Raw genomic sequence first — 13642 nt, 5'->3', positions numbered from 1 at the left:
CGTCACAGTCATTCAATCATTGAATCCTACTCGGAATACCACAGACAAGGTTTAGACCTTCCGGATTCTCTTGAATGCCGCCATCATTCTAGCTTACGCCACGAAGATTCTGGTTGGGAGATCTAAGAGATATTCATTCTAGCTTAATTCATGTAGAACAGAAGTGTTTGTCAGGCACGCGTTCATAAGGGAGAAGGATGATGAGCGTCACACATAATCATCACCTTCATCACGTTCTTGGGTGCGAATGGATATCTTAGAAGCGAAATAAGATGAATTGAATAGAAAACAGTAGTACTTTGCATTAATCTTTGAGGAACAGCAGAGCTCCACACCTTAATCTATGGAGTGTAGAAACTCTACCGTTAAGAATACATAAGTGAAGGTCCAGGCATGGCCGAGAGGGCCAGCCCCCTATTGTGATCTAAGATAGCGTACAACTGATCAAAGATGGTCAAAAAGACGCCTAATACAATAGTAAGAGGTCCTATTTATAATAAACTAGCTACTAGGGTTTACATGAGTAAGTATTTGATGCATAAATCCACTTCCGGGGCCCACTTGGTGTGTGTTTGGGCTGAGCTTGAGTGTTGCACGTGTAGAGGCCATTTGTGGAGTTGAACGCCAGTTTCTGTGCCAGTTTGGGCGTTCAACTCTGGTTTTGGATCCTTTTCTGGCGCTGGACGCCAGATTTGGGCAGAAGGCTGACGTTGAACGCCAGTTTACGTCGTCAATTCTTGGCCAAAGTATGGACTATTATAGATTGCTGGAAATCCCTGGATGTCTACTTTCCAACGCAATTGGAAGCGCGCCATTTCGAGTTCTGTAGCTCCAGAAAATCCACTTTGAGTGCAGGGAGGTCAGAATCCAACAGCATCAGCAGTCGTTTTTCAACCTCTGAATCTGATTTCTGCTCAAGTCCCTCAATTTCAGCCAGAAAATACCTGAAATCATACTTGTCCATAAGCCTGTTTTCTTGAGTTGTCTGCCATCTCTAATGAGATTTTAGCAGCTTGCACCCCATAGATTCCCAGTTTCTCTATTATAGAGAGGGGCATGAGGTTTATTCCTGAACCAAGGTCACACAGAGCATTAAAGATCATGGTGCCTATGGTACAGGGTATTATGAACTTTCCAGGATCCTGTCTCTTCTGAGGCAATGTCAGTTGATCCAGATCACTTAGTTCATTGATGAACAAGGGGGGTTCAACTTCCCAAGTATCAATGCCAAATAATTTGGCATTTAGCTTCATGATTGCACCAAGAAACTTGGCAGTTTGCTCTTCAGTAACATCCTCATTCTCTTCAGAAGAGGAATACTCATCAGAGCTCATGAAGGGCATAAGGAGGTTCAATGGAATCTCTATGGTCTCTAGATGAGTCTCAGATTCCTTTGGTTCCTCAGAGGGAAGCTCCTTATTGACCACTGGACGTCCCAGGGGGTCTTCCTCCTTGGGATTCACGTCCTCTCCTCTCCTCACAGGTTCGGCCATGGCGCTTATGTCAATGGCCTTGCACTCTCCTTTTAGGTTCTCTTCTGTATTGCTTGGGAGAGTACTAGGAGGGATTTCAGTGATCTTTTTACTCAGCTGGCCCACTTGTCCTTCCAGATTTCTAATGGAAGACCTTGTTTCATTCATGAAACTTACAGTGGCCTTAGATAGATCAGAGACTAGATTTGCTAAATTAGAAGCATTTTGTTCAGAGTTCTCTGTCTGTTGCTGAGTGGATGATGGAAAAGGTTTGCTATTGCTAAACCTGTTTCTTCCACCATTATTAAAGCCTTGTTGGGGCTTTTGATCCTTCCATGAGAAATTTGGATGATTTCTCCATGTTGAGTTATAGGTGTTTCCATAAGGTTCACCTAAGTAATTTACCTCTGCTATTGCAGGGTTCTCAGGATCATAAGCTTCTTCTTCAGGAGAAGCCTCTTAAGTACTGTTGGATGCAGCTTGCATTCCATGCAGACTCTGAGAGATCATAATGACTTGCTGAGTCAATATTTTATTCTGAGCCAATATGGCATTCAGAGTATCAACTTCAAGAACTCCCTTCTTTATAGGCGTCCCATTGTTCACAGGATTTCTTTCAGAAGTGTACATGAACTGGTTGTGAAATTTTTATGAAAAACATGAAAAATATGCAATGCATGAAATTTTTAGATCAAAACAATGAATGCATGCAAGAATGCTATGAATGTCAAGATGAACACCAAGAACACTATGAATGTCAAGATGAACATCATGGACACAATTTTGAAAAATTTTTAATGCAAATAAAACATGCAAGACACCAAACTTAGAATTCTTTAATGCTTACGCACTAAGAATTCAAGAATGCATATGATAAACATGAAAAGGCACAAAACAAAAATTCATCAAGATCAAACAAGAAGACTTACCAAGAACAACTTGAAGATCATGAAGAACACTATGAATGCATGATATTTTCGAAAAAAATGCAAGATGCATATGCAAGTGACACCAAACTTATAATGTGACTCAAGACTTAAACAAGAAACAGAAAAATATTTTTGATTTTTATGATTTTATAATAATTTTTTTTTTCGAAAATTAATTGAAAAAGAAAAATAAGGATTCCAAAATTTTTAATATGAATTCCAAGAATCTTGCATTCTTAGTCTAAAGCTTCAGTCCAGGAATTAGACATGGCTCACTAGCCAGCCAAGCTTTCAAAGAAAGCTCCAGTCCAAAACACTAGACATGGCCAATGGCCAGCCAAGCTTCAGCAAGTGATTGAGGATCAGCAGCAGGTTGATTAGCAATACTAGCTTGCTCTTGATAACAAATTGCAAGCCTCAGTCCAAATAAATTTAGACATGGCTTTACAGCCGGCCAGGCTTCACATGCTCCATGAAACACTAGAATTCATTCTTAAAAATCTTGAATAAAATTTTTGAAAACATTTTTATATTATTATTTTTTTTTCGAAAACAAAGGAGAAAATTTTGAAATATTTTTGAAAAATTTTTTGAAAAGAAAACAAAAAGAAAATTACCTAATCTGAGCAACAGGATGAACCGTCAGTTGTCCAAACTCAAACAATCCTTGCACGCCTTATCTCCCATTCCCCCCTTCTCCAACTCCTCCCTTCAGCAAACCCTAGCCTCCACCAAAGAAAGCAAACCCTAGCCTCCACCCATAGTTGTCGCCGTCTGTCGGAGTGAGAGACTGCTCCCGCCGTCCATCGCACTCAAGAACTTCCGTCTTCGTGCTCTCGGGCCTCTCGCCGGATCCTCCACGTCGGGTGCTCACATCTCGCCGTTCTCCTCTGTGCTCGGCTGCTCGCGCCTCCCTCCGCCAGTGAGTGCTCGAGCTATGCGTGTTGGTTGCTGCACGTCGTCCGTGGTTGTCTCTGCTCGATTCTGCCTCCCAGTCTCACTCGAGTCTCGTCTCAGTCAGTGGCATCTCGTGGTTCGTCTGTCTCGTCGCCGGCGGCAGAAGCAACTCGTGGGGTTGTCCCTTGCTTCGTCGCCTTCCATGGGGTGGTCGCCGACTCGCCGTCGACCGTTGGTGAGTCCCTGCACCATCGCTTCCCTGTTCTCTCTTTTTAGATTTCCCTTCTCCTTGTATCTTTGCATGTTGCTGAATTGCTAATCAAATTTGCCTTGTTGCTAATCTAAATGTTGCTGTAAATCGGGACTTTACTTGGATTTGTTAAATTTGTTGCTGAATTTGTTGCTTCCCAATCACGGAATCAGAACAGAATACTCAGTCGGTGCTTGGTTGATTGGTTTTGCTCACTGATTGTATTTGATGATAAATTTTAAATTGATAACTTTTAAATTTTAAATTTGCACTGCGTGTTACTGATTCACTGTTCCTTCAGTACTTTTTGTTGTTGTTAATCATTGTGATGAGCTTTATTAAAATTGGGTTGAAAACTGTTGAATCTTTTTTCATTTTTTATTGTTCTTAACTTCTGTTCTTATTAAAAAAAATTGCAATTGGTGATCTTTTGATTTATTATATGCTTCATGTTTTTAATTTCACTCTGCTTCTAGGCTTTGAAATCAGTTTATGATAACTGTGATGCAATTATTTAGTTGGATAACTGATGTAATTATTGAGTTCAAGAGATTGAGTTTTTGATTTGCAAAGTGATTTTTGGTTGATTTTTTATTTAATTTGGTAATGGTGTTTATGATTAGGGTTATCTGGTTTTCATTCTTTTTTAATTTGGTAATAGTGTGATTACTTGTTACTGTTTGTAATGTTTGTTGCTGAATGATGATTGTTCTTTCTTGCCTCTGTTTAGTAATGTTTATTGAAATTTTGCACTTTTTCAATGCATATTTGTATGTGTTATTATTCCTCCTACTTCAAACTGCTTATGCTGCTTCTCACTATTTCTGGTGTGTAACTTGTATACTTCTGCATGATTCTCTTTTGATTCCACACAAAGTTGATGAAAAAAACTGATTTTGTTATCTGGGGTAATCGTATTCTGTTTCTGTCTATTTTTTCTTGCTAATGGAACATTCTAGTCTAGTTGTTTAGTGATCAGAATGTTATTCCTTCTTAGCTTCATGGAATGAAAGAGAAACTACATTGCATCCTCAGAGGAATCAAAAACCATTAATTAATTTATATATTATTCATTTTAGTTTTATGATTCTATCAATTTGGTTGTGTACTTATTCTTCTTATTCAGCATAGGAATTTAAACATTTTATTTTTCTGATATTTCAAAACTGTGTTTTTCTCAGAGACATTTATAGTTTTATACAGACAAGTGGTTCTGATTTTGGAATCAACTATGGATAAATAGCCAACAATCTTCCCTCTCCATCACGCGTTGCTGTTCTAAAACGGTTTTTCCGGTTGAACCACCGGTTGGACTGGTTGGACCAATGAACCAGTGAACTAATGATTAAAGCGGTTTGATGACCGGTCTGGTTTTCAGAATCTTGGGCCAAATATTGTAATTAACATTAACATCTGAAGAACATAATTCGTAAAATAGCAAAAGGAAGAAGAGAAGAGATTTGGAGTGCAGTAGACTAGCGGTAAAAGAGGCTGAAGGGAGAAGCATAAACCCCAAACCCTAAGAGCGAGCGTGAATCGGAAGAAAGGATGACGGTGCATTCGATAGTGATACAGAAGCTGCTGAGCACGAATGCACAAATGGGGCGGAGAGTGGCGGCGCATCACCTGAAGGAGTACACGTATGGCATGAGGAACAAGATGGCAATCATAGATTCGGACAAAACCCTGATATGCATGAGGAGCGCCCTGAACTTCATGGAGTCCCTTGCAAGCCGCAACGGTCGGTTCATGTTCATCAACACCAACCCTCTCTTCCACCACATCTTCCACCTTATGACCACCCGCGTCGGCTCCTACTCCCCCTCCACCAACTCCCTCTGGCGCACCGGCGGCTTCTTCACCAACAGCTACAGCCCCAAGAAGTTCCGCTCTCGCAACAAGAAGCTCGTCTTCGGCCCCCACCCAGCCCCCCGACTGCATCTTCATCCTCGACACCGACTCCAAGTCCTCCGTCATCAACGAGGCTCACAATCTTCACATCCCCGTCGTCGCCATTGTCGACTCCTCCATGCCCCTCCATTCATTCTCCCGTGTCGCTTATCCCGTTCCCGCCAATCCTTCTGTCCAGTTTGTCTACTTGTTCTGCAACCTCCTCACCAAGACCCTCCTTCTTGAGAAAGAGAAGGGCAAGCTCAAAGAAGCAACACCTCTCCAAATTCAAGCAGGTAAGGCTGCGAAGAACAATTTGCCAAACCTCGACGTAACTGTCTTCCCCTACGCCACTTTACCTCCCTTGTCTCAAGGTAGGCCATCTATTTTCTCTATCGATCCTCATTACTGTCTCTTGAAAATTGGAGCTCAGCGATTTTCTCGTTGGTAGCAGATATGGAAGAAACTAAGAAGCTTTTGGACAAACTTGTTGTTTTGAAGTTCGATGCTGCCTCACCAAGAGGTATGGGTTTGGAAGGCCCCAAGTAAGAGTCTTCTTTTGCTGTTCGTATAATGCTCACTTCATTTAGGCAATCAAGAATTGAATAGACCTTCTTTTTAGGAGGGCTTCGTTAGCCTTTCTCTGTTTCTCCCCCAACATGTTTGATGTGTATATTTCCTCCGCCTGTTGCTTCTGCTTTTAATTCCACATTTCACGCTTTACACCAATGATGTTTTTCTTCCCTGTGTAGATCTGCAGTTGGTATTCGCAATGGACTTACATTTCTGGATTTAATAATTAACCAGATTCAGGTGAGCCGTCAGACTTCAATTTTTTTGTTTTTTACTCTTAATATATGAGTATGGTAATCACACATGTTACACGCTTAATACTCTCTTTAAATTATTCATTACATCCCACTTCAACCTTTTATCAATAGTGCAGATTGAGCACACGTCTCACAGAGTTGAAGTATATCCAGCTTTCATATTTGTTGCTTTTATTTAGGGTTTTAATTTACTGTTGCCTTTGTTTGTAAGACCCTATACTCCAAGTATGGATGCAAGGTTCCATTGCTTCTTTTGAGCAAAGATGACACCCATGACAATACTCTAAAGGTGAATTGCCATTTGGATTTCGATATCATTATTTGATTCTGCAACCTTAGTTATTACTTATTATTAAAATCTTCAACCTTCTGTTTAGGTGTTGGAAAAGTATCAGGGATCAACTGTTGATGTACAGAGGATTAAGCAGGTTTGAATGTGTTTCATATTTTTTATTAATTGATGTTATTATGTGATTTCTAATTATCAATGCATCACATGTATATAGGGTGAAGGTGAAGGTGAAGGTCTAGAATTGGAATCATTAGCCGGACATTACAGCAAGGAGGAAGTGTATGTCATCCTTACAATACCCATGTCTGAAATTGGACTCTATATGTTCACATGCATGCCTGTAGACTAAGAGATTTAAACTTTCAGCAGAAATTGTTTTTGGAGATTCTAATAGTATTCAGATTAACATTACCATTACCATTTCAGTAGTACTTTCTTTTATAACAGTAACTTAAATTTATGCGAAGCTTGTCTTTCTTGAATTCGTTTTGTTGTGAGCAAAATAGATGTAGTTGATTTATATGAATCTACAAAAATACGTCCAGCTACATATTATGTTCTACCTGACATCTTGTGAATTTAGTTTGCCATGTAAAAGTGTTTGTAACATAGGCTTTTGTAGTTTCTTTATTTTTGATACCATGATATAGTCTGCCTTCACGTGTCATACGATGTGGGATTATAGAAGATAGTTAAGTATGGTTTCTTATAAAATATTGGAATGACAGATTGAATATTATTGTCATGGTACACTATAGTACCTTCTTAGGGACTTGGGTATTATGGGATGTCCAACGTCCCACATCGGGTAGTAGGCTGGATTAAGGTGAATACCGAATACTGATAGCCGATAGCAAAGTGGCTACCGCTCGGTCAGTGTTGATAGAGTGATATAAGTGATATCAGTGGCTCTCCAGGGGTAGTTGAAGGGCAGGGGAGATGCAGTGATATCAGTGAGATATCACCCAATTTCCCATTATTGGTTATTATTATTCAGTAAAAGAAGGTAAAACAAAGATATCAGGTATTCGAGAGACCTGAATCTCTCCTAGAATCTGATCCTATCTTTTGTCTCTATTTTCCCATCCCCTCTCACTACTTCTCATATCCTTTTACTGTTCCCACCTCGCTCTCATAACAGAATGCCCACTCTCCTGCATTCACTTTCCAACTAGGCAAGTTAGTTATAAAACCCACCCTAGCCCATCTTTCACTCAATTAGAGTTAGGTCCCTAGTTTCTAATTAGCTATGTATATAACAAACCTTGAGTTTTATGATATTACTTCAAACATATATTTGGCTGTAGCTATATATTACAGATGTTAATATTAAGTAGTCATTAATAGAAATACAAAATTATCAAATGGTCCAATTATCATTATCAAATAAAAGCGTAAATTGGAGAAATTTGGCAGCATTGATATTCCAATTTATTGAATTTTATGTTCTGCGATGAGAAAGTTGGATTACATGGTAAATACTTTAATGTCTTATATCAATATGTTAACTTTATATGTCAGAGGACATCCTTTTTATAACGGTGATATATTTCGTTCGCTGATGACTAGTGGAACCCTTGATTTTTTACTATCACAGGTATGAATTTCCTTTGCAGTTGAGCATTCTTCTTTTGTCCCTATCCTTTAAAATGTATGAGCAAGATCTGTAGGAACTTGGATGGAATTACTTACAACACAAGGCCATAATTAAAATGTGTACATATATGTGTGATGCACTTATATCGTTTGTTACTTGTTGACTAGGTTTTTAAATAATGTTTTCCAGGGTAAGGAGTATATCCTTTTGATCAACAAGGATAATGTGGCTACCGTCATTGATCCAAGTATCCTTATAATCTTTATTTTTGTCACTAAAATTATTTCTTGCAAGTCACTGCTTCTTGACTAGCATTTAGATTCAAATATTTTGATTGCTGTCTACCTTGACTGCATCTTGTAGATATACTAAATCATTTGGTGACAAATGATATTGAGTGTTGCATGGAGGTACAGATTTATGTTCTCATTATTATGTGTAAGACTACAACCTTCCTTTTAAGGTATCGGAGTTTCTTGTCTCATGTCTTTTCTCTCTTTCCAGGTGACACCAAGCAATTCATTTAATTTAATTTCAACTCCAATGAATTTCAAGGTTTATATCCTTTGTCTTCAGCCTTTCCTGCATACATCACCCTCTTTATTATTTATGCTTTGTGCTAATTATTGAATACCAGATCAGCAAGCCTGTGAATTTTTGGGTAATTAACTCTCTTAGTCCTTGGGCTATTCTAAGATCTAATCTTGTGTGCTATTTTCCGATTAAGTTTATTTCCGAGAATTTTTCATTATCATTGACAAATTTTTCAATGAACGTAAGTGTCCAAGGACCTTACAAACATTTTGTAAATTTAGGAACTTACTCATAAATTTTCAAAGTTTAAGGGCTTATTATAATTTTCCCAAAATGTTCGGGGATTAATAGATTCATTAAGCGTATAATTTATGCTAGTTTACCCGTTTGGTAATATTCTGTATCATAGTTGAGTTGAAACATACACACACACACATATTCTGATTTAGATCTTAAGTTATAGGAATCACGACCTACTGGTTCTTGTCAAATGCTGATAAGGTTGTTGAGGTAATTTGGCAGCTGCTAACCTGTAAGAATATTGTTGTAATTTCTGTAGCTTTGGGAAATTGCTCAGAACCAAACCAAACATGTAAGTTGTAAATTCCGTTTTCCAAATAATCACTGCTCAAAATTACCTTGTTTTATTTTATGAGGTTGTCCTTGATGTTTTTATATTGTGATTCTGACAAGACTCATGGGAATATTATATTATATTCTAATTTTTCCTTTTGTTGGTCTATATCTGCTGGTTCATACATTGAAGGAAAATTTCAAACTAATAGATACAACAAACACGTGAGTCAAATGCTGGTTCTTTTTGTGTAATCTCTAACCAAAATTTACAAATTGTGGTAATTTGTCCTATCCCCGTGTAGGTGGGTGAGTTTAAGTGCCATTAAGAGGCTTGTTGACTCGCATAAACTGAAGCAAAAGAAGTCCTCAGTTTCGAAGGTATCATTCCCTATCTATCATTACCCTTCTGTGATCTTCTATAAAATTGAATTCAAGGGGTTACTGCTCGCACAAAAATGACCATGATAAAACACTTGTGCAAGAAATAGCAGATGGATCAGTAATGCAGGTATATGCATAATATTGTTGTGTTTATTTGTAGCTGCTGCTTCTTTGTCCCTATCCTTTAAAATGTATGAGCAAGATCTGTAGGAACTTGGATGTTTATTTGTAGCTGCTGCTTCTTTGTCCCTAGAATACGTGCTTTGCTTTTTTGACAAATGTTTGCAAGGCACCTTCTAAGGAACAAAGAAGCTTCCTAAGACGGGTAGGAGAAGAGGCAAAGTGGGATGGAAATGGAAGCGCGGAAGAGATGTGGAGGGAGATGGCAGAAGTTATTAGAAGAACAGCAAAAGAAAGTTTTGGTGAATCTAAAGGAATAGGACCAAGAGACAAGGAGTCCTGGTGGTGGAATGCGAGTATACAAGAAAAGATAAAGATAAAAAGGGGATGCTTCAAAGAGTGGTCTTTATGCCACAATGCAGATAATTGGGAAAAATATAAGGCGGCTAAGAAAGAGACAAAAGTGGCTGTAAGTGAAGCAAGAACAAGAGCATATGAGGGTCTCTACCAGTCTTTGGGCACGAAAGAAGGAGAAAAAGGTATATATAGAATCGCAAAGAGCCGGGAAAGAAGAACGAGAGATTTAGATCAGGTTAAGTGCATAAAGGATAAGGATGGAGAGGTGTTAGCTCAAGAGGAGAAGATTAATGAAAGGTGGAAGAGCTACTTCTACGAGTTATTTAATGAGGGACAGAAGACTCTTCCGAGCCTTGGTCGTTTATGCACAAGGGAAGAAGATCAAAACTTTGACTACTTATCGTCCTTATGGGAGAGTCAAGGGAAGACCTAAATAAGAAGTTGGAGTTATGGAGAGAAGCTTTAGAAGTGTATGGTCTGTGCAACAAGACGGGGTTTTAGAAAAGAGGGGAGTAAGGATCGCATATATTCGGGCAATTAAAGACATGTATGATGGGGCCACAACTAGTGTGAAGACTCAAGGTGGTGTGACAGAGGAATTCCCTATTGGTCTAGGATTACACCAGGGATCATCTTTAAGTCCATACCTTTTCATATTAGTCTTGGAAGTACTCACAGAGGACATCCAAGAGCCTGTGCCATGGTGCATGTTTTTTGCCGATGATATCGTCCTTATGGGAGAGTCAAGGGAAGACCTAAATAAGAAGTTGGAGTTATGGAGAGAAGCTTTAGAAGTGTATGGTCTGTGCAAAAGCCGTAGCAAGACGGAATATATGGAATGTAAGTTCAGTCTGAGAAGGGAAAACCCCAATATAGAGGTGAAGATTGGAGAAAACACCCTACGAAAAGTTAAATGTTTTAAGTATCTTGGGTGCATCATACAGGACAATGGAGAGATTGAACAGGATGTAAATCATAGGATCCAAGCAGGTTGGTCAAAATGGCGGAGTGCATCTGGTTTTATATGCGACAAAAAAGTGTCTTTAAAACTTAAAGGTAAATTCTATCGCACCGCTATAAGACCGGCTATGCTGTATGGTATGGAGTGTTGGGCGGCTAAAGGGGAGCACGAACATAAGCTGAGTGTGGCAGAAATGAAAATATTGAGATGGATGAGTGGTCATACGCGATTGGATAAAATAAGGAATGAAGATATAAGGGAGAAAGTTTGAGTTGCACCAATTGTGGAAAAGATGGTTGAATCGCGTCTCAGGTGGTTTGGACATGTGAGAAGAAGACCGATAGAATATCCAGTTAGGAGGGTGGATGAGATGGACGATGAACAAAGGGCGAAAGGCAGAGGAAGACCTAAGAAGACCATCCATGAGGTGGTCAAACGAGACCTACATGTAAACGGTCTCTCTGTAGACATGATACATGACAGAGCACAATGGCGTCGTTTGATTCATGTAGCCGACCCCACTTAGTGGGACAAGGCTTTGTTGTTGTTGTTGTTGTTGTTTGCAAGGCACCTTCTATGTGCAATCCCACATATCCTTTGATTGGAGGTAAGGAAGAGGTGGACCAGGTCACTAAGGAGTTAGAATATGAACTACATAGGCTGATTGGCTTGTAGTACACCTGTTCACTAATCCTTTGGGCTCTGCACCAAGAAATAAATTTTAGACTGCATGTTGATAACACATGCCTTTAATGATGCAGGTTCTGTTGTATATTTTTAGGGTTTACTGACTTATGATGTGTATGTGACCGTGTATATTGAATCTCATTTGTATTGTATTGATCTGTAAGGAATTAGTATTGCTAATGCTATGCACATATGCACAGTACCATTAAGTATAATGTAATATTTGAGTTAACAAGGCTTAGTTAGAGTGGATACTAAATTGTTGGTTGATTTTAGACGCCTTATGCTCTAGTGGCACCTGTCTTACTAGGAAACTTATTCTTGTTTTGATCCATAGTGAGTTTTAAAGTCTCTCATAACTGTCTTCCTAAAAGAAAATGATTAAGAAAAGAAGCTGCTGACTGGTATTACAAGTTGTTTTCTGCTAGATATGAATTTCTTAGTTGGTCTTTTAAGTGTAGGCTTCTTTGTTTGGATGCCAGTTCTTCGATAAATTGATTGGTGTCAGTGTACCTGAACCACGTTTTCTTCCCCTGGATGCAACGTCAGATTTACTTCTGCTACAGGTGATTCTGGCCTGATGTACATGTAATTTGTACATTCTGTTACTCAGAAGCATACTTTGTTCTATTTGACTAATTTCCACTCTCCCCAAATATGTATTCTTGCAGTCAGATCTTTACACATGTAAAGAAGGTGTCTTAACTCGTAATCCAGCTAGGACTAACCCTCTAAATCCTGTGATAGATCTGGGACCTGAATTTCAAAAGGTGAAGATGATATACTGGTTTCTTGTCATACCTTTGCCTAGCTATTCCTTTTTTATTATGAATCTTCTGTTTCATTCCCAGGTTGGTGACTTTCAAAGTCGCTTCAAATCCATTCCAAGCATCGTTGGTTTAGATAGTTTGACCGTGAGAGGCAATGTGTGGTTTGGAGCTAATATTACTTTCAAGGTATAATAGATATTATGTTTTCTCTTTGGCATGATATGCGTGTTGGATACATAAAAAATTGCATTTGATTTTGCAGTGCAGTGTGTTGTGCTGTGTGTTTCATAAAATCACCCCCCCACCCCCGGGGCCCCTTCTTTCTTCAAAATTTAAGAAAAAACTATACTTTTTCTATTTCCAAGTTTAAGTGATAAATGAATCATGGAGTTTTGGTGTATATAATGCCTCAAAATCTTATATATTTTATATATTTGGAAAGGGCAAGTGTTATGACTAACAATTGCTTTTTCTGTGACACACCTGTCAGGGGCAAGTGGCTATTACTGCAAAACCTGGCTTGAGACTGGAAATTCCTGATGAGGTGGTGATTGAGAATAAGGTAGTCGCTAATTCTGCTATAGACTTTTGAATTTCTTTGTTCTGTTAATTACTTTTTGCTGTTCTGCAGGAGGTCAATGGCCCTGCAGCCATTCAAGAATGAATGGTTTATCAAAGCTACTAGGTTTTGTTTTGAGTGAATACAAGACTATAGAAGCTTTTATTTGAACCTTGCTAGCTTTTCTGTTTCCTGGGAACTAAGGTTCAGAAGCAAATGAGCTTGCATTTCTCCTTTTGAGCATCGCAGCAGTAATGAAATAACGCAAATTGGTTTGTATCCTGTAACTTTTGGGACAAGTCTTGATCTCAGTCGAAACAAGGAATAATAGGTGTATCATCAATTTTTCTGGTCTTTTTGTCTTGAGACGATTAAAATCATACCAATATTCCATTTTACCAATGAGTTGCAGCATACAGCCCTAATTTTCTGTTATTGTTCTTTTTGTTCTATCTTCCTGCGCGCACTCAACCCCAGGAAACCTTTACATTTACACCATATATTAAATTGATTGAGTGAAGAGCAAGGTGGTTAAACTCG

General features: G+C 38.8%; 1 long non-coding RNA gene and 1 pseudogene across 1 annotated transcript; both read left to right on the top strand.

The window, feature by feature from the left end:
* LOC110270036 lies at nt 3082–4838 on the top strand. The gene is made up of 2 exons (XR_002359036.1): nt 3082–3533; nt 4730–4838. It is a non-coding gene; the product is annotated as an uncharacterized LOC110270036 (long non-coding RNA).
* LOC107630020 lies at nt 4937–13553 on the top strand (annotated as a pseudogene).

The sequence above is a fragment of the Arachis ipaensis genome, chromosome B03, assembly GCF_000816755.2.
Source record: "Arachis ipaensis cultivar K30076 chromosome B03, Araip1.1, whole genome shotgun sequence".
NCBI lineage: Eukaryota > Viridiplantae > Streptophyta > Magnoliopsida > Fabales > Fabaceae > Arachis > Arachis ipaensis.
Note: the sequence above shows the minus strand (reverse complement) of the source record. Positions and strands in the feature narration are given on the sequence as shown.